At 41.9% G+C, this 20,645-nt stretch overlaps 1 long non-coding RNA gene across 1 annotated transcript; it reads right to left on the bottom strand.

Moving 5' to 3' along the window:
- Window positions 1-1,184: 1,184 nt before the first annotated feature.
- Window positions 1,185-19,949, bottom strand: LOC137851768 (uncharacterized). The gene is made up of 3 exons (XR_011093448.1): window positions 19,841-19,949; window positions 11,959-12,019; window positions 1,185-3,741 (listed from the first exon to the last, which is right to left on the bottom strand). It is a non-coding gene; the product is annotated as an uncharacterized lncRNA (long non-coding RNA).
- Window positions 19,950-20,645: the final 696 nt, after the last annotated feature.

The raw sequence follows: 20,645 nt of genomic DNA on the forward strand, positions 1-20,645 counted from the left end.
TAAGGATGGTATTATGGGAAGACATTTTGGGAGGAAAGGTAGAATTGTGAGCACAAAATAGAAGTCAATTTGTGCTCTCTGGAGCCAGAACAACCCATCACTCATTTGATAGCTTGTGAGGAAAGAGAGGGCTGAAGGAAGAGGGGATTGTTGTTGCAACGTGACAGGATTCAGTCCAAAGTCCTCTGAAGTTGATGGTGAGGATCCTGTGTTGGCTGTACTGAGGTTTGGGCTAGGGTCATGAAGACATTTAATAACAAACAATATAGGAAGGTCAAAGATGCAGAGTTCATGGTGCAATTGGGATCAACTCTTTTTCAAAGGTTCAGACTAATGGATTGATTGGAATGATCTGGGACATCTGGATGTAACCTTGAAATCAAATTGCATCAAGAGGATTTACTTGTAAGCTTTTGATTTAACCTTGTCTCTTCAGACAACTTTCTGAGTTTTTGAACTGTGATTTTTAAAAGTATAGTGAGTCTTGTAAAAGAAGTGTGGAAGAGGAAATGTGAATCCCTAGGTTACTCGCTGTTCCCTTTGATACAGTACAAAACCCCGTGTAAGTGGCCTAATGTTTTAATGAGCAGAAATATATTCCTGCAAAGAAGTGAATTTAGCACTTAGTTGAACGCACTTCGCTGAACTGGTGACATTCAGTTCATAATCAAGCTTTTATTGCTAAAGAGAAATTGCGGTCACACTCTTCATATCGAAAATTTAGTTTAATAAAATAAAATCCAGTGACAGTAATTTCTCTCTACCTCCAGATTCCCTATGGCACTGCTTGTTAAATGGATAAGAAATGCACAGACCTTGAACAAGCCTTTCCCACACCAAAGTTCAATGTCTTCATGGGCTGATACTCAACAAGGATGTTCTCAAACAACTTTTTTTCATTTGTAATGCAATGCAGAAGATGTGCAATTGTCAGCGTTGTGGCAATTCATCATCTAAAACAGTTCCCACATCAGAGCGAAGGGGTGATTCTTTTACAATGTTAGCAAGATTTGTCAACAGGGCAGGACGGAGAGAAGTCAGCCTTCTGTGACTAATAGCATAAACACTCCGTTCCCTTAAACAGTTTATTTTTTTTTTCTTTTTTTTTTTTTTTCTCTCTCTCTTTTTTTTTTTTTTTCCCCCCTAGGGTCTTGTAGTAGCTTATACCTGAAGAAGCAGCCTTTTTGTCTTGCTCAATCTAATTAAAATACAACATCAGGCAGATGAGCAACAGAATATTGCTAGTGTCCATTTGTTAACTTGTCAGTCTCTGAAGGATTTCCAGTTCCAGTTGTGACTGAAGTAAGCAGCACCAGATTACTCAGCTATATAAACCACAGCTGAAACAAACAAACAAACAAACAAAACAACAACAACAACAAAAAAAACCCTCTTGAAACCACAAAACTCACAAGGACTTTACAATCCATGGGGTGAGATTAACTAACAGAATCAAATAAATGGAATGAAAATATGCTCCCACTCACAAAGGTCACTGAAAAGACTGAAAAGCCAAAGAAATTTGGCTTGTGGTGAGTTTTGCCTTTTTGTAGCAGTGTGAAAGCAGTATGAACTTTTTTTTTTTTTTTTTTTTTTTTTTTTTTAATGCTTTAAGGGGTAGCTGGTCAAATTTAGCAGAGAAAATAATGGTCTGAAGTATACGGCAGAGATAGGCAAGGGGCATTTTTTATGTCTACAGTCTATAAATGTCAACATACTGAGAGTGTGATTTGTTCCCTGCAAGCCCCCACCACTGCTCCCCTCCACCCACAGGCACTGGTGGAGCAGGTGCTGTCAGAAAGAGATCATGGTGACCACTGAACCCCATCATATGCGGACAGAGGCTGGATGGAGGCCACCTGACTCATTTCGCTTGTATTTTATGCCAAGTTTGGAACAATATAGGTATGCACAGACTGAAGTCTATGGCGTTCAATTTACAGGATTGTCAAGGTCCTTTTGATTGATATTTTAAGTCCTGTACACAGCTTAAAAGATACATCTTCTCTCTAGGCTTTTAATTTGTAAGCTGGAATGTGTGAGGAGTTTATGTTCAGGAATTTGAAGATTTTCTGTCAATTTTGCATATGGGTATGTGGTAATGCCTACTTCCTTTTTATTTTTTTTCTTTACTCATTAAAGGCAAAACACAAATCTGTGCATTTTAAAGCAGCTCTCGGAAATTGCGTGGCCATATAATCTCAATCTATTAGAGCAAAAATTAAATCTAAAATTAGACATAAAAATCACAACATTACCAGTCCTGGATTTAAGGCTTATATTGCTCTGAATTTCAGCGAAAATATTTAAGAATCGATTTAAATGCTAATGAACTGGTTTGCCATAAAACTAGATAGTAGTCATACTCAATAGCAGCATCAGAGCCACGCTATTGGTTTTTCCTTTGTTGGCCTTTACTTGTGACGTTGTATACATAAACACACAAGTGTTCCTGTGTCTCTCAGACCCATGTAACACAGTATAATAAAAAGAAACTTTCCCCAAACCACACAGAAAGTTCTTAAAAACCTGATATCATCAGTGCAGACTTCTGAGATCTGATTGCAGGGCCAGCAATGAACTCATGGAAACCTGAGGGACAGGTAAAGGTGGGGATGTTTGTCTCTGCTCTCCTATACCTGGGTTTTATTATAAATTTGATATAAGGGCCTTGGCATAGCATTTTCCCAAGAACTACCTGAAGCAGCTGTGAGCAGAGTTGTACAAGCGCATGACCCTGTGGCAGGCCATCTGCACAAACCTGGAGCATCTTCCCCAGTCCAGTCACTACCAACTCCTTCCTGAGGTGATGGAATGAGGTTTGTTATGGGGCTGTGTCTTCTGGCTGGGTTCTCCAGCACCAGAAGAAGGCTTGGTATAGGTTCCTGTCTGTCTTCTACCTGAATGCTCCTCTTCATTAAATTTACCTGCATTTCTTCTCAGTGGTCCCAGGGAGCTTTGGGACTACAGGGAGACCTCCACTTTCCTTCTGTGGGCAGAGGGAGGGATGGGGCACCGTGGTCTCCACCAGACAGCATCTCAGTGAGCACAACAGTGCTCACAGCTCACAGCTCAGGTGGGGCTGGGGAGCGGGGATGTCTGCCCGCACCATTTCCAAAACAAGCAGAGGCTCATTTTCATCACGTTGATTGTTAGCAGGTTTGGAATTTAAATATTAAAAGAAATCAGAAGAATTAAACAGGCAGAGCCCCCTGGTCCTCATTCATTAAGAAAACGTCTGGGGGCTTCTTCCCTCCTCCCCTGAAGAAGGTTTGAAAAGACAAGCTATCCTTACGAAATCTTATAAACGCCCACGAGACAATTTTGCTTTGAAGTATCAATGTGACAGGGCAAAAGCAGAACAATTTGATACTAATGATTTCAGTCACCATCCTAATGCTTCATGTTTTAAAGATCATTTTGCAATAAAGACATCATGATTTTACAGTCACATTAGAATAATAAACCATAGCACTTACAGAGTATTTTTCCTCTAAAACAGAAAATAAATTGGAGCAATAAGTGTTTTTCTCATTTTAGAGTTAGAACTGAGGCTCAGGGAGGTGACCTTGTCTGGGACAACCTCACCTGACCCCTAGTTCTGGGGCTGCCCTTTGGATCATGCTGTCCCTTACCTGTTGGTTCAGACAAGATGACTGATGACAACTCTGCAGGAGACAACAGATGCAGATTGATGTTCTAGCTCCCTTCCTTGTGACTTGAGGCACTTCACTGAGGCATCTAAAACAGGAGTGTTGAAACGCCCATTAGGGGGGAAAAAATAAGGAAAAAAAGAAGTGACAAGGTCTTGACAAGATGAATATAGCTCGCTAGACCTGCTGATGGCCTCTGGAGGTAGTGGGGTGGCCCAGATTCACCTTCCCTCATCCTGTTTGCTGGCACTTTCTCCCCCTTGGTCTGCGGGAGAGGAGCAGCAGCACTGTCCCCAAGCCAGGGGGCTGCTGCTGACCCCAGTCCAAGAAGAGACTCCATGGGTGGTGTTTTGGGCACCAACAGGCAGGCACTGTGCAGAGATGGGGCTACTATAGGGCACAGGGAATGTGAGGGTGGAAAGCTGCCGATGTGTCAGACTCCTAACGAAGGCTCACCAGCCTCCAGCCTAGCTTGATTCATTATTCAGCTGGAAATTTTCCTCCCTAACTTTCTTTTCTTTTGCTGTCATTTGCTAAGCAAAGGCATGTGTTTACCTCCTAGAAACTCGATCGACATCTCTGCTAATACATAGCTCTCAGGTGGTGACAGCGAGGAAACAGATGGTTACACACAGGGTCCCAGAGTGCTCATCAATATTTACGGACATCTGACAATGACTTATCTTAGACCATCTACATTTAAACCACGGCAATGCAAATGAGGAGCTGTTTGCATTGTGAGTAGTAAGGATGGGATATTCATATATACGTTTGCATCTTCACTAATAGAAGATGCTCTTCTTCCAGGAATATATATATATACATATATATTTGTGTTGCTCTGGCATGTTACTGTAATATATAGTCAGGGAGTCAGTCAGGAAAGGCAATATAAAAGACAGAGTGGGTTTCCCTGCTCAGAAACAGGTGTACGTCACTTAGGATTTTGGCAGAGGATAGAGGAGAGGAAAAACTCTTTGCAGCAGTCATTCACTATCACAGCCTCTGCTGCTCTGCTTCATGGCAGTTACCCAGTAAGTTGCAAGCACTCAACTGAGTTAAAAAACTGATCCAGACAAAACATTTAAGGACTCATGATAAACCATGCAGCATTTGAAAAGAGCATTTCACCCTCCGCCGTTCTTCTCTAAAACGAGGCCCCATACCTTGCGTGTTGGAGGTGGGTTGGGGTGGTAGAAACAGTAATGAAAGGAAGGAGGAAAACCCTAAAATGAAGCAGTCACCAAGTTGTCAGCTCTCATCATGAGCCTTAAGAGAAGAGAAAATCTGTACTGGCAGGGATGCGATCCCCAAGATGACGTTTTGTGGCAGGGTGTGTGCTGGGGAGTAAGAGTGCTGCTGGCTGCTGCTCTCGCCTGTGATGCTCACTCTTCCTTGCCGCAGCAGCCTGGCTCTGGGACACTTGTCAAAGGCCATCCGGAGCATCAGATGGCATATCAGAGAGCAGAAAGCAATTTTGGATGGGGGATTGCTTCTGCTAGTACTGCTCATAGCCAGCTGAAGGCTGTCAGCCTCCCAAAATCTCTGATATTCTCTCCCTGGGAATTATATTCTATTTTTTAACCACATCAGTCTTTATGCTAGGCAGTATTTGTGGAATTGGCTGGAAAGATAAAGATCATCATTTCATCAGGATCCCTGGATTTCAATCTTTGTTCTTATTTGTCCTCGTGCAACTGAGGAGTACACTTGGGCTGCTCTGGGAGTTGAGGCTACCCTCATGAATAAGGAAAGTCCTATGAGTACAGAGATAATGTCACTACTTCTTGCATGCGTGAGCTGTGGGAGGACGTTCCCCCTCTTTTTCACTGCTTGCTTATGTCGCTGTGTACGGAAAGTTATTTCCGAATGATGAAAGTGTTTGCCAGGAGTAGACAGGTTGTTTTGAATGGCATTGCTTTTGAATTCTGCTTATAATTAGACTCCTTTCCTGGGCACTTTTTCCTTTCCATTTCTATTTTTTTTTTTTTTTTTTATTTTTAGCACCCTTATCTAGTACATTTCTTTTCCTTGCATGAAAGACTTAATAGTCCATTGCCTAATTTCCATGTTAATTAGGCACGTGACTCCTCTCAATAACTGCCACATCCTCACTTACTTAATACGTATTTTCGTACCCCTAGCAATGATCTGATAAAGAATATTATAAACGCAGAATACATAGAACAAGAAACCATGGGGATTAGATATCAAAGAGGACACTGTGGGGACCGTGTTAATTGAGGCGATCAGCAAGATTAAGATAAGTCTTGCTGCTTTCTCGTATGGGTCTTAATGACACAATGCAGAGCCCAAAGCACTTTACCTGCTGTACAATGTATTTAAGTCGCTTTCTTCCCCAGGGTGTGTAATCTAATCTTCCAGATAAAACACTTAGGAGAGTGAAACCAGCTGGTGTTAAAAGCTGTATTTCTAAGATACAGCACCTGCGTAAGGTTTTAAAATCTACTAAAAATAGTGAAGGCTAATAAAAGTTGTAATTTGGTGTATGTGCATACACACAGGGAAAGATAGACAGAAATTTTTGTATGAGGGGTTTGTGTGTGTGAGCATACAGGCTGGCCTGACCTAGTATTGATGCTGATCCAGCTTCAAGGAAGCTTTGCCTAGGTGGTCTCAGGTGGTCTCTTCTATATAATATTTCCCTGATACAAATCCATGGGAGTGGGGTTGCTACAGTTTTGCATTATCATTTTAAAAGATTATTCCCACTTTAAGAATATCGACTTTTTCCTCAAAATGGCTGCTGCCTGCAATTAAAATGAAAATATCTCTCAGCAAAAGATTTTGCATAAATAGATTGTGAATAATGGAGCTGTTGTCAAGAAAAAGAAATAGGCGCTACCCAGATCTTTTTCAAATCAATTCGTGATGGAGTTCTTCAAACAGGGATGCACATTGCTGGTGTAATGATTTGCCACATGACCTTGCACTTGAAGTGCTAAGCAAGGTGAAAAACAACGTACCTAAACATGAAAAAGTGCTGATTTTGATTCCCAAAATAGTATTTTTTTCTATCTGGAGCTATTTCTGCTATGGGCTAGCGTTCACATACAGAGAGAGAGTTAAGATTTCCCTTCAGCAATACGTGATATTTCCCACTCAACTAGATAACTGAGAGGCTATTTGGGCTCACTAACAACACTCTTGCACGTCAGGGAACAATACAGCTCAAAAGCAATTTGGGAGGAAGGGTAGGGTTTGCAGTTGAGGCAAAAGATGAAGAATGATTTTTTATTTTGGCTCTGCCTGTCCTGCCCTCTGAGCCAGCTTCTTCCCCTCTGTGAGGCCTCGGGTCCTACAGGGTAGGTGGTCCGGGGGCTCGCTTGGCCAGAAACCCTCTCCCACCTCATGGAGCACCAGCACAAAGAACCAGTGTGACCAGTATGACCAATAGACCAATATGAGGAGATTGGGTAGCAAGCAGGAGGACCTGAAAATAACCACTGATGGGGAGAAATCTGATGTAATTGTCCTATGGAAGCCAAACTGGTGTCCTTCAGATACTTTGCTGCCCCCATCCAGGTGCAGACTGGTGTCCTCCATAGGCTGTGGGCTGTTTGGCAAGGAAAACTGCTGATACAGAAAGCACAGGCTGCCTGGGGATGCTTGCCATTGCAAAGTACCACACACACTTGGTACTTAAAAACAGTGGTCTCCCAAACTGAGAAAAGTTACAAAGTGGAAAGGAATGTAATGGCAGAAGCAAACAGAGAAATGTAAATGAGGGAAAATATATGAGGAAGAAGCACATATAAAATGGCCAAAAAGCCATTACTTCACAGTGAAGTAGCTGAGTTATATTGGTGAAAAGCACATTCTTTTTCAGTGGAAGAATGAAGGCAGGAATAACAAATTAAAAAGCAATATGCAACATATGGGGAAAAGAAGGAGGTAATAAAAATCCATATAAATAAGAGCTTATGAGGTGTAGAAAATTGATAAAAAGATACTAAAGACATCAAAAGAAAACCCATGGCTGGTCAGGCTATGTTTTAGAAGAAGGGTTTCTTGAAAACTTATTAGTAATAGCAGAAAAAACATCAGTGTCACACTCTCATTACTATCTGGAGATAGCCAAGTCATTAATAGCAATGAAGAAAGAGGCAAAATGGTTCAACAATTATTTCTGTTCTCTGTTTGGAATAATATATTTTTGGACACATTAAAAATTAAGGAAGATATTGAACAACTTGTACCAGATTTAAGCATTTTTGAAATCATAAGGTCCACAGATGTGTCCCCCAAGAGCTATGGAAGAGTTGGTGTGGCATACTTTTAGGCTGTATATGTAAATTTTTAATAAATCATAAAATAGTGGGGAAATCCTCAAAGGTCAATGTCAACATTGTGTAAAAATTCCAAGGCAAATGACACCATGCAAGTAAATAGAGTCCAGTTTACTTGATACCAAACTCAGGAAAAGTAATGGATAAATTGAGAGAAGATCTAAGTAATAAAGAACTAAAAGTTAAGGGCATAATTAAAGCAACCTTATTGATAAGGGACTTTTTCTTTCAGACTGGTCACTAAGATGGGGAGTATCATCAATAGGGAGCAACCAGGAGCAATATGTTCAAAGCTGAGGGGCAGGAGGAGGAACTTCTGGTTTTGGCAGTGAGGTAAAGCTGCTGGAAAGGCTGCATCCTGAGCAAAGGGGCAAGGCAGGGTCCCATGGGAAAAACAGCAGGTGATCATGCTGTGTACAACTGCACTGTCACTTGCATGCTGTTCATGTGAAAGGCAAGCTTCTGATTTTTGACATGTTGGTGTTTAATACAGCAGAATAATTCAGGTAAATAAATAAAGTGATAATGAAGCAGCCTGCAAAGAAATAAATGAAGCAGGAGCAGGAAAAAAAAAAGCAGGATAGGATGCTTCAAGAAATGAGGGAAACAACGAGGCTGTGGGATGTTCAGTTGGCAAAGAAATAAAGGATAAAGAAGAGAGAAGGAAAGAGGCAAGCAATACAGACTTTAGAGGCTTCATCAAATGTCCTTAACCAGCTTTTATGAAACGATGAGTGCGTGACTAAACTCCCCTCCTAAAGGAGTGCTCCAGCAGATTAGCAGGAACACAATGAAGGGTCATTTTTCTCTTGGAGCTATTGAATTCCTTCCTTTCATTGAATCAGTGCTCTGCAGATTTTGCTTATCAAAGGTCTGGGTTCCTTTGGAGCTGTTTGATGATGAGCCATATTCTGCCTTGTCTTCCATCCCAGGCATCCCCACCAAGTTCAATGACTTCTCGTGGAGAGTAAAGCGGGACAGACGTTAGCTTGATGCCTTTAACAGTGTTGTGGCTGCTAATGAAGCACGATCTGGTTTGGTATATGTTCAGAGACTGTCAGCAGAGTCTGCAGTGGAATAGACCATCTTTACTGTGAAGATGCAAGTGATTCATCAGTACACCATGTGTACAGGAAATTAGAACACCTATTTTCTTTTGTTTGGTTTTGTTCCCATAGGGGAATTCACTCAGATAAAACAAGCAAGAAATATTTGGGGGATTTTGGGCAACGAAATGGTTTCCTTCTCCCCCTCACTCCTTCGCCACCCAAAAGTAATGGAGCTGTCTGGCTTATTAGATAGCATAGGCAAGTTTTAAAACATAAAGATCGGGAGCGTTGCTTTTATAAGGAAGAACTGTGGAATTGGAAATGATCCATATTTGGGACATGAATGCAAGCTGTTATGCAGATCAAAGTATCTATTTGGAGCCAAATTACTCAACAGCATCTATCTATGCCTCTTCAACACCTGCGGATTAGCAATGTAATCTTGTGGAGGTTGCTATAGCTACATCTCTAGAGCAGGTGGAGTTCTTCATCTCTGGGAGCACCATTATGCTCATTCTTTGCAAATAAACCATCTAAGAGTATATTTAAAATGTCACCCTGGTGGCATCAGTCCCTGTCTCTCTGACACTGTCATGTCAGATCTGCCCTTACCTTTACCATTACCAGATCTGTCCTGACTTTTCCCCAGAAACAACGCCCCATCCATCCGAGCACGCTGCCTTCACAGTATGCACGTGTGCACGGGCACCGGGGCCTTGCCGATCCCGACCAAGCAAGGCCTTAAAGCATGTCCTCAGGATAATCTGAGGAGGACAGCACAAATTTATCTCGCAGATACATAGTCTTGCCTTGGGGTTGGTGGCACATAAAAGTGTAAGCTGGCACACGGCAAAACTACCAGCCTTTGGCAACAAGGCTTGCCAGGGCCTACACGAATGCCCTGACAGCACTGAGGCAGTAGGAGCACTGAGTGTGAAGCTGTTTGTATTCCAGACATTCCCGTCAAGGGCTTCACTCAGTCATTTCCATCAAATACTTCATCCTTCTTGCTTGTGCTCCCCTGCTGCCTACCACAGGGGTTACCAGGATGACCTTGCCTCCTGGCTGGCTGGCTGCAGTGACTGGCACGTGCTGTAACCCTTAACCCTCTGCCAGTCAAGCCCACAACATGCTAACCTGTGTGAAAACTCAATAGCAATCCCCGGACAAAAAGCTGATAGTCTGAAAGAAGAGTCCTGACAAACAGGAAAAAAAAAAAAAAAAAAAAAGAGAGTGACAGGAAGCTAAGAAGAGGAAGCACCAACAAGAAGATAATAAACAAATCAGGATACTTTGACCTGTCTAATTTTGTCATTCTCCTTGTTTGTCTTTTGCTCTAGTTCTGTGTCAAGTGCAAGCTTTTCATTCCCCAGTGAAGGTAGGGAAGGAGAGATTTCCAACTAAAACCTGTCAACAGCAGCAAGAACAACAGAGGATGTTTTCCCTCCCTGGCAAATTCTAATTTCTATGGTAGAAAGCTGAATATCAGAAAATGCTCCAAACATAGCAACACTTCAATAGCTTTTCAATAGAAAGCGCCCAACTCCCCCTGAAAGCCTATTTAGAAAAAAAAAAAAAAAAAAGAAGAAAAAAGAAAAAAAAGAGAGAGAGAGAGAGAGAGAGAGAAAGAGAAAGAAAAGAAAAGGAAAGAAAACAGAAAAAAATAAATAAATCCCACTGCTTGGCAAAGCAGTGGAATGGCCAGCTTCATGCTCAGCACCATTCTCCATACCTTGCTTTTCCCTCCAGGTTATTTTTATCCCTTACGATATCTCTAATACGTTAGCTCTTTAACTTTTTCCAAATTCCTGAAATATGTATGCTCCTTGGGGCCTCCCAACTTTTGCCTTCCCCAAAAAGTGGCGCTCTAAAATTTATTTCCAAAAGTTCAGGTAAATAAAAATATGTCATGCTGCTTTGAGACAAATTCATCTCCAGGTCAAACGGTGTTTTACACAGCATGACTGTATTTCTCTTACCCTTAAGGCAACTTCTATATGTTCTCCAGGCCGCTGGTAAAATAAACCAGTGAAAATAATGAAGAGGCCACTAGTTATGAGACAGGCTGCTTAGGGACCGCTCTTTCCACTTATTTCAGGAACGGCTGTTAAAAAAAGTAAGTCAGAAAAAAAGTGGCGTGGAGAAAATCACGTCAGTCTTGCCTTGCCTTTCTTCTGAGGCAGTCTTGTTCATTGCTGGTGATCAAAACACCGCCAAAAGCCGTAATGCATGTTCTAGCTTTGAAAAGGGCTATCAGTTTAAAACACAGAAATGAAGGCAGCCACAGAGCCATGTGCTACGAGAGAAGGGCCTCCTGTCTGGGTGCCGAATTCCCCGTCAGCACTGAGCCATCACAGAGAGATAATTAAGCCATGGTGACTGTGCAGCATGGGGAAGGTGCACCCAACTGATAGCTATGAAAATGGATGCCTTTCTGCCTTTTCAAGCTTCAAGTCCAGAATGAGCTTTTTTTGTTGTTGATGTTGATGGTCATGTGTTGTTGTTTTTTTTCTCATTGAGCTTTTTTTTTTTTTTCTCTAAGGGTTATTAAAAACTGTAAACTGCTAATTTTGCACTGCACCAAATTAAGAGTAACATTTGTTCATGATTTATCTGCCAGAAACTTGATTTTGTTTTTTTTTTTTTTCTATGGCCTGCCTAAGAAGAAAACGAAAGGCACACACAAATCTGCCATACACTCACATGCATGCATGAGGCTGTCAAAAACAGCTAGCAACTTGGGAGACTGTGGTCTCCCACCCTGAGACTGCTGCAGTGAGCTTCCTTTGCCAGAAGCAAGTCTTCCTTAAGGCATCTCCAATCAAGCAAATAAAATTTTAAATGCACCCTGTATCATTAGTCACTTTTGAAACTAAGAGCCTTATACATCAAAAAGGGAGAACGTGGTCTTAATAATTGCCAGCATGCCCCTATTACCCACAGTACCTGCAGAGGTTTTTCTGAAGGGGAGGAACTCTTCCTTGGAAGTCTCCTGGATGATTTTGTTCTGGAAAAAAATAAAAGAAGCTCAACTTGTTTGAAGTGATAGTGATCATTGCTTAGGCTGACGCGTGATCTTGTTTCGTACCTAAAAGAAAAGCCATGTGAAGGGAAGAGAAAAGACCACAAAACACAGCATCACCTCCTGCTTTTTGGGGGTGGGGAGGAAGCTTACCTCCATCCCACAATGCAGCACTGGGCTCTACCCCAGCCCCAGCCCACACAGTGTCCCACACTGGTGTGCCCCGCAATTCGGAGGCCAAACAGACGTGGTGGGTCATGTATGCTTTGCAACACAGCTTCCTCCAATTCCCATTGCTATGGAAATTGTTTCTCGAGGCAGCCCTAATTTTCCTTTCATCAATCAATTAGGGGCAGGCTTTGCACTGGGTTGTTTGTTTCCCCAGCTCTGCGCTGTTTGATATTATTTTCTCCATGACAAATTAACCACAGCTGGACCTGTCTGGAATTGCTAAGGATGCTCTTATGTAAAGTTACGAAAAAAAAGGAGAAAAAGACATAGTAGGCATGAGAAGCAGGAAGAAACTGATACTTTGAAGGGGAAGGAGTGAAATAGCAGGGACCTGACGGCTGTCCAGGAAAGGGGATGTCCTCTGATTGCCCCTCTGGTCAGGTCACACCATCTCCCAGGGCCAGCCAACCTGAGGAATGGTGCAAAATCCAGAGCTCCTGGTAACACTCCTTGTTGTGCTGGGCTATGTAACTAGCCAAGAGCTCTCTGGAAAGGCCCAGTAATGAGGATCTCCTTATCCCCTTACCACAGGCTCAGTCAAGCCCAGACTCCAGTGATCTATGTAGGAACATGACTTCTTAGGGAATTAAATAAAGGGGAAAAAAATTTTACATGATTCTTTTTCACTGTGGCAACGGTCTGGTACCAAGAGTTTTGAAATTGTCACAATGTGTTCTTTTAGTTCAAACAAACTTATTTTACATTTTTCCTCTACCTTCCCGCACCTTCTATGCTCCATTGCAGCAACAGTCTCCCATAACACATTAGCAGATTAAAAATAACCTCCTGCCGTCCTTCATCTACTTTGGCCAATCGAAAACCAGACACACTACTCTGGGCACCACAGAATAGAAGAAGCAAAGTGTGCTTGTGAGTTTGCATATGGGCTCTGACCCAAAGGAACCAATTCTGATAGCATGAGGTTATTTCTGTTTCCTAGATAAGTCTGATTTTGACACCCCACCACCATCCTTTTTCTGCTGTTGTTTTTTTTTTCTCTTCTACCAAGACAATCAGCTGAAGGTCCAGAAAATTAATAATTATAGTTATTGTGTGACAGAACAATGATTCATGAACAACAGGATGCCAAAAGAAAAAAAGAAAAAAAAAAGCAAGCACGTCAATGCATTCATCTTTCCTGAAGCGATCAAATCCTAATGATCAGAGCTGAGCGAGCAGCAGGGAGAGTTATGCAAAGAGAGGAAGAGACAGGTTTTGAAATGGCCTTGGGTGCAGATGTTTCTTGGAGGCTGGTGCATGAAGGACCAACTTGTCCCCCCCTCGCCTCCATGTTGAGTGTTTTGAGAGGACCTTTGACCCATAGGCATCAAGGAGGAAAAACACCTGAGAGCATCCCAGCACCACGCTGGCAATTGCTGTCCAATTCATGCAAAATCCTTTGTGTAGCCATACTAAACACAAATCCCTTTCCCAAGGCTTTGGAGCTGTTTTCTTCAAAGACGTAATAATTGGCTTCAAAGATTGTTTGCTCAGGTTATTAAGCAGTGTTAACCAGGTTCAATCAATCTAGCAATTGGGCTGGATGGCAAATTACTGAAAATTCTGGGTAACCTGAGCTGACCCCAAATCTCTTCCCTATTGTGCTCCCTTGAGCACATGTGAAAATCAATAGCTCAGAAAGCCCTTCAGTGTTGCTGTCCCCATGTGAACTCCATTTTTTCCCAGCTGCTACTCATTTACCTACCAAGGCAACCAGATGCTCCCCTGAGGATCGCTGCCAATACCGCATCATTGAAGGTGAGCTGATGTCAAAACACTACAGAGTAAGCGCTGAGAGGCTGAACTACTATGGGAACCATGGTTTGTTCCCTTGGAATTTCACCCACATCTGTACCTCGTCACCCACACACGTAAAGCCAGAAGAACCACAATTATATCTGGAGGACCAGGTCTTCCAGCTGATGCATCCTGTTTGCTTCCCCCAGCCCACACCTCCTGTCTCCCTCCCTCTGTAAGATACACCATGTTTCTGGGCAGATCAAATAAACCTCCTCATTTGCACCTATTCTATCAAAAATGCACCCCGGCCAAGTCTATAAGGCCAGTAGGGTCTAGAGGATTGTTTTATTCTCCAACCTGATATTGGACTGTTTAATGAAAAACACAACCACCTGCTAGACAAGTCCTGGGGCACTCTGTCCTCTTGTACTGCTGCATGGCTGCATCTCTGTCATAAATCAAGGACCCTAAGCCTATTCTTTAGTATTTATATATTTTATATATATTTATATAAAAAATATATTTAAATTATCATATATATTAAGCCTATCTTATTCTTTCTATCTTATCCACTCATTCTTATTTATGAAGTACAGTATTTAATCATTTATTTAGTATTATTGCTGGTTTTATTTCCCTCGCCTGAATGTGAAAACAGTTCCTGGCAATGGAGTATTGAACAAAAACTTTGAGATTGATGGACGGGCTTGGTTTTGTGTGGGGAGGTAAAGGACGATTCAGTGCTGACAACTGTACGTTAGATTCCCTACTTAGTAAGTCAGTAATTTTCTTTTAGATTTAAGTACTCTCCAGGATGGAATTAAAATTGTGCTTTTCAAATTTAGTGCACATTAGTACTTGTAAATTCTCTGGTGATACACTGGCTTGCGGAAAATGTTCATTAATATCTGTTATTTTCTTACTATCAATAATTCTTAAGGCCTGCTCTACAAATACTTAGGGTAAAATGCTCAGTGGCAATTTCCTCAGAGCACTTAGGATCATTAGGGTTGCAACAGAAAATAGTTATAGCCTTGGCTTTTCTGATTTGTTCTGTAAAGTGATTTAGCAAAATTAGCTGCATTGACATGGAAGCATCTCACTGCTTTGCATCTCTGAACCAATAACACCTGTGGTGCCTGCACGTTGGGGCTGATTATTTTGTGTTATTATATATTCTTTTAAAATTAAGCCTTTTCCTAAAGTAAACAAGCAAACATAAATCAACAAGCAAGCACCAGGAAATAAACAAAAAAGCACCCTCTGAAACACATCTAGACTTGTTGTGTGTGACAGTTTCAGTGCAATATTTCTTATTTTTTTTTTTTTTAGCATTACTGAGCAAGAACCAGAGGTGTCAGCAGCACCGTTTTGGACATCCATGCACATGGGCAGACTGTTGTGATGGAGCTCTGTACTTGGCACCTTGAGAGGGAGAAGGATTGGGGAAGACCTTCCCAGTATCCCACTGCTTTCCTGTGCAGGTAAATCCTTTGTCTTGACATGAGTCAATGGACTCTGTCCACACAGATCACAATGTGGGCTTGTGGTTTAATTCTCCTGCAGAAAGCAAAGTTTTGCTCCCGTTAGACATTCCCACACCCTCTTTCTCCAGCAACCTTGATTCAGGAAACTTTTTCCACTGGTCAGGTACCAGCCCATTGGTATTGGGGTTCTTTGAGTTGGGTGTTGATGAAATGCCCAGACCTTGGCTGTCCACAGTCTCATGCTGCTTCCTCTCTGAAACAATGCTCCAGCACTGACATTCACTTATTTATATAACCATGGGCTAACTTTTTGTCTGTTTTCTCTAAGCTGCTGTGGGTTTTGTTTCCAGTAGGCGTATTACTTGATTAATGATCTTTCTGTTAACACTTGCTCATATGCCATATGGGATCTTCTTGGGTTATCTAAATGCACAAAATACTTAAAACAAATTTTTTTCTCAGCTGAAATCTTTTTTTTTTTTTTTTTTAATAGCACAATACCTTATTCCCCCCCTCTCTTGTTTTTCAAAAAAAAAAAAAAAAGAAAAAAAACAGTATTTTCTAGCTTGCCCAAACTTCACAGTGTTGAACATTACTCATGATTCATGTTGTTACCTCATGCAATATTCCAGGAAAACAGGCCATGGACAGGCTCTTTCAGGAAGGGTTTTGTAATGGATTTGTCATTTCTGTTCTATCTCGATTAAGGACTAAATCCTGTGATGGTAGATGAATTTGTAGACCCTGTCTCTCTGAAATCACACCAGCTGCTAAAAAGAAGAAGGCTGCTTTTCTTTCAGCCAATGATGATAGCACTTTCCTGGAAGCAGGTCGAAAAATATTTACATCAATATAAATAAGCAGTGTGTAACTATAAATAAAGAACACAGGTAATAAAATGTTATCACTGAAGTTGAAATTAAAATTGAATCCTGCCAAGCCCTAAACATAGATCATGACAGACAAATCCAATACACTTTTTTTTTTTTTTTTGGTGGTGTTGCAATTATAGACTAGGTAAAGCAAAAAAAAGATTATACAGCAGACATAATTTGTAATGATTTCAGTCACATTTCTGATGTAGTGCTGTGAGAAGCAATGACTACCTGTGCATGCATTTACATCTCCATTCTCTGCCAAGAGGTGCCACCAGCAGCACTCACCTCCCAACCAGAGTGATGCTGCGGTCTGTACAACCACTGGCCTCTTTCCTGAGGGGATGCACCAGCACTTGGCTGGGTGACCTGTGCCAGGGCTGTCCCTCACCGTGACCTCTGCAGCCTGATCCACCCCCCCTGCAGAAATATGAGACCCTAAGACAAACTGAGAAGTTTTGAAAAAGGACAGGTGGGCTCCCCTCCTTTCTAGCAGGGTGTATACTCACAGAGTAACGAGCTGGTTGCTGGATAGTGTTTTTGCTGAGAGAGACAAATTAATAAGCTCTGAGACAGGTGGACTGTGCCCTCCAAAAAAAAACAAGCCTTTAATCTCAGAAGAAGCTGCCTCTTCGTGGCACAGGCTTGGTGTGAGGGCTGTGTCCTCCTCTGGCAGAGCCAGGAAAAGATTTGCAACCACAGGCAAGATGGAACAGTGTGGGAAAGTGCAGGTGGGCTCAGAAACAAACTCTGAGCTGTTCATGCCAAAACAGAAAGTATTCTCTTTAAGTTACACCAGAACTGGAGGCTCATGCTGCCTGTCTGGAAAGCAAGGCTTGAGGCCAAAAGCAATCTCTTGTACTTCAATAGCTGAAAATAAAGCTTTAAAAAATAAGAACATGTCAGGGAATTAAATGAGAACTACAAATTTAGCAGGTCTAGAGACTGCCCAAGAGAATACTGAGGAGAAATGTAGAGAAAGGACTTTTTTTGAGACACAGTTAAGTGAATTACTAGTCCCTTCCGTAAAATCTGTTACAGTCCTGGCTGCTGGGTATTTACTTTCTGAGAAGTCAGCTTCCACTACTGCCTGCTGAAGAGCCCTAACTCCACTGTGCAGATGTAATTACTGAAAACGAATCTGTCAGAGAAATGTCACATAATCAAGGAGTCCTGTTTGGGTTCTCCTCCTGAAGCTATCTTTGCCTCGGGGATAACCTAAACCGATGCTCCGCAAATCCAGTGAGAACAAGCAGCACAGGCACAAGGCAGACTTACTAAGGTTAGCAAAACTTCAAAGTATTAGCCATGAGCTGGTAATTGGCACCTGGGAGCCAGCCAGCCATGGGGAACATCAAACGGTGTTATTTTTGGCTCTCCACAAAAAAAAAAAAAAAAAAAAAAAAAAAAAAAAAAAAAAAAAAAAGTCAGGGTTATTTTAATGCCAAATGGAATCTGGGTGCTGTTTCAGAAGCACCAGCAGCCCCTGATGGACAGCTTATGCCCAGAGCTTCTTGCACCTTCATGCACACATGGGTACTTGTTCTGACAGGGTTTTGGCAGGTTTCAGTGCTCAGTGCCTCGCAGGTGATTTGTAAGGTGAGCATGGCCAAACATTGGGCACGAGATCCTCATTTGCTCTGAGCTCAGCCCGCTGCCTTGGGTTGCAGAGCAAGATCTTTCTTCCTTTAACCAGACCTCTGTGTAATTGCGCCTTTCTTCTCATAATAGAGAACTTGTTCCCCCTCAACTTGTCCTTTCTCTTTGATCTGTGCAGGTTTCTGTAAGCAATTACGCATTAATATATCAAAGGCTATTGACAATGTCAAGAAATGGGTATATGGGTATGCTAATGTTTCTGCTTAATCATACATGGGTTTGGTTGCTGTTTTGTTTTTGTTATTTTGTGTGTGTGTGTGATTTATTCCTTTTTTAAAAGTAACATATCCAGGAGGATCTTGCAGTTAGAAGCCAGGCACTGAAACCTGAGGACAAGTGAAGTCAGCTGCAAATTTCCCTCTGATTTCTCTGAGACTAGAGTTACGGCTGTAATTCTGGATTCAGTTCCCACCTCTTCACCATACCTTTACTGTGCTTTGAGCAAGGCACATATAGCCAGGTACCCAGGTGCCTAAATTCAATAGCCTGAAAATTTTGCTCAAGGGACTGCTGTTCACCAAGACTCTGCAGCATATGCTTAGTTCAGTCCCCGTTCTGCACAGCAAAAACACATGGAAGCCCATTGAACCATGGCACATGATTCACTTCAGGCAAATGTTTCAGAGTTTTCCTGAAAAGTGATGAGCTGTTAATCAAAGCAACAATTTCTGTGCTGTTCCTTCTGTGAAACAGGCAGGTACTGCCTTAATGCCACCTTTGTCAGGATTTCTCAGCATACTTTTGCTCCCCAAAGTCATATGCTTCAAATGTAAATGCTTACATGGAAAGTTCAGGCTTGTTAAAGATTTCTGACTTTTTTTAAGGAGGTAGTAGATTTTGTTTCTTTACCTTCCTCTGATCATTCGAGTTTGGGTAAGGGGAAAAAAATAAATGCAAGTTATATTTATATTTTTAAGTTTATATTTTATGGGAAAAGATTATATTTTTCTTGCTTTTCTAAAAAGATCATACTTTCAGCATTCAATTATTTATCCAAATACTTTTATTCCCTACTGTATTCTGAACATGTGATCTATATGAAGCAATGCTCTGTTTAACCTTGCTTGTTCTGAAAGCAATAAAATATAAAATGAATAGGTGGAAAGGGATAGTAAATCCCTCTTGCAGAATTATCTGGCAGTTTCTGAGTCATGGGAAGACATCAACAAAATGAAATTTATTTAATATTGATGAATGGGACAGTAATGCACCTAGGGAGAAATAACAGCAATCAACACAGATATTTAGGAAACATTAATATAGAGAAAGACCTTGGGGTTGCAGTGGATAATGAAGTGCATAAGAGCTCGCATTGCAAAACAACCAATTGGTGTTCCGGGGAGGGCGGCGTAAAAAGGGATCTGCTGTATGTATGACAAAGGGAGGGATACGTGCAGCATCATGCAGCCCGGGCAAGACTGGAGCTGGAGTACGGTATGAACTTTTAAGCCTTGCATCCTAAAAAAGGCACTGAAAAAGTGGCAGTGAACTTAAAGACGGGCAGAGGGAATGGCAAAAAGAGCTGCAGATGCTGCAAGGGAAGGGCACAGTGGAAAGCAATTCATTCGGCAGGAGGGAGCAGCAGCCAGCACTCATGTCTGTGTGCTGTGAGAATGAACTTTCCCTGCAGCAGAACTGGTAAAAGGGTCTCAAATTAAAAGTGGAACAACTCCATTTAGGTACAAGAGAAAGGACTTAATACTAAGAGCTGCTACAGAGGCAATAGAGTAAACTGTCTGGTGAGCAGCTGAACATGAGGCAATGTTAATAGAAGGTTTCCAGCGTGAGACTGGAAAAAGTACGGGTGGGATTACCGTAGAAGAGGCTTTTCAGCATTCTTTGAGCATGGCTGATCCAAAAGGTCCTTTGCCGTCATTTTCATCTGCAATTCCGGGGTCTCAGAGGCTGCGAAAAATGACCCTGTGCACAACAGAAGAGGCGATACAACCAGTTTATTAATTAAATCCATCTGCCATGCTCGACTGTGACTGGGAGAAAAGGTCCAGCCCTACAAGCCTCACCCCGGCCATCCCATCTGCTCTACAAGCTTTGCAGGAGCAGGTCCAGAAGCCGAAGATGCTGCACCCCCAGTCATCTGCAGAGGTGGTTTTTGCCACATGCATTTTCAAAGGAAGTTGGCACAGCTCCTGCTTATTTTGAAACATTTGCTTCTGGAATTTGCAATGCTTGTACCAGTTAAATACTAGATTATCATAAATGTAATTTACATGTTCCCCAAATAAGGGAATGCAAGTGGAGAAGAGAATTTCCGAATGTTCATATTTCCAAATTAAAGAAATGTAAATGAGCCTGCTGTTCAATTCAGTGTGTAACGCATTATTTCATGGCTGTCTCCTTGATATTACAGGCCCCTCTTACATCAGGCAATGTCACGTCCCACCCAAATCACCATGAGATAAAGATGTTCCCCCTTAATGTAATAAAGGACGATGATGATATTCCAACAGAGCAAGCAGCATGCATACTGATTTGTTACAAATGCAACATCTCCAGATCTGGAAACGCTCCAGCACGGCACGCAGCGCTGCGTGGCACCTTGGCATGAGCAAATCCTTCACGGCATGGCTCTTCTTGGCTCCTTGTTCTTCAGCCCAGCAC

Source organism: Anas acuta, chromosome 2 (genome assembly GCF_963932015.1).
Source record: "Anas acuta chromosome 2, bAnaAcu1.1, whole genome shotgun sequence".
Lineage (NCBI taxonomy): Eukaryota > Metazoa > Chordata > Aves > Anseriformes > Anatidae > Anas > Anas acuta.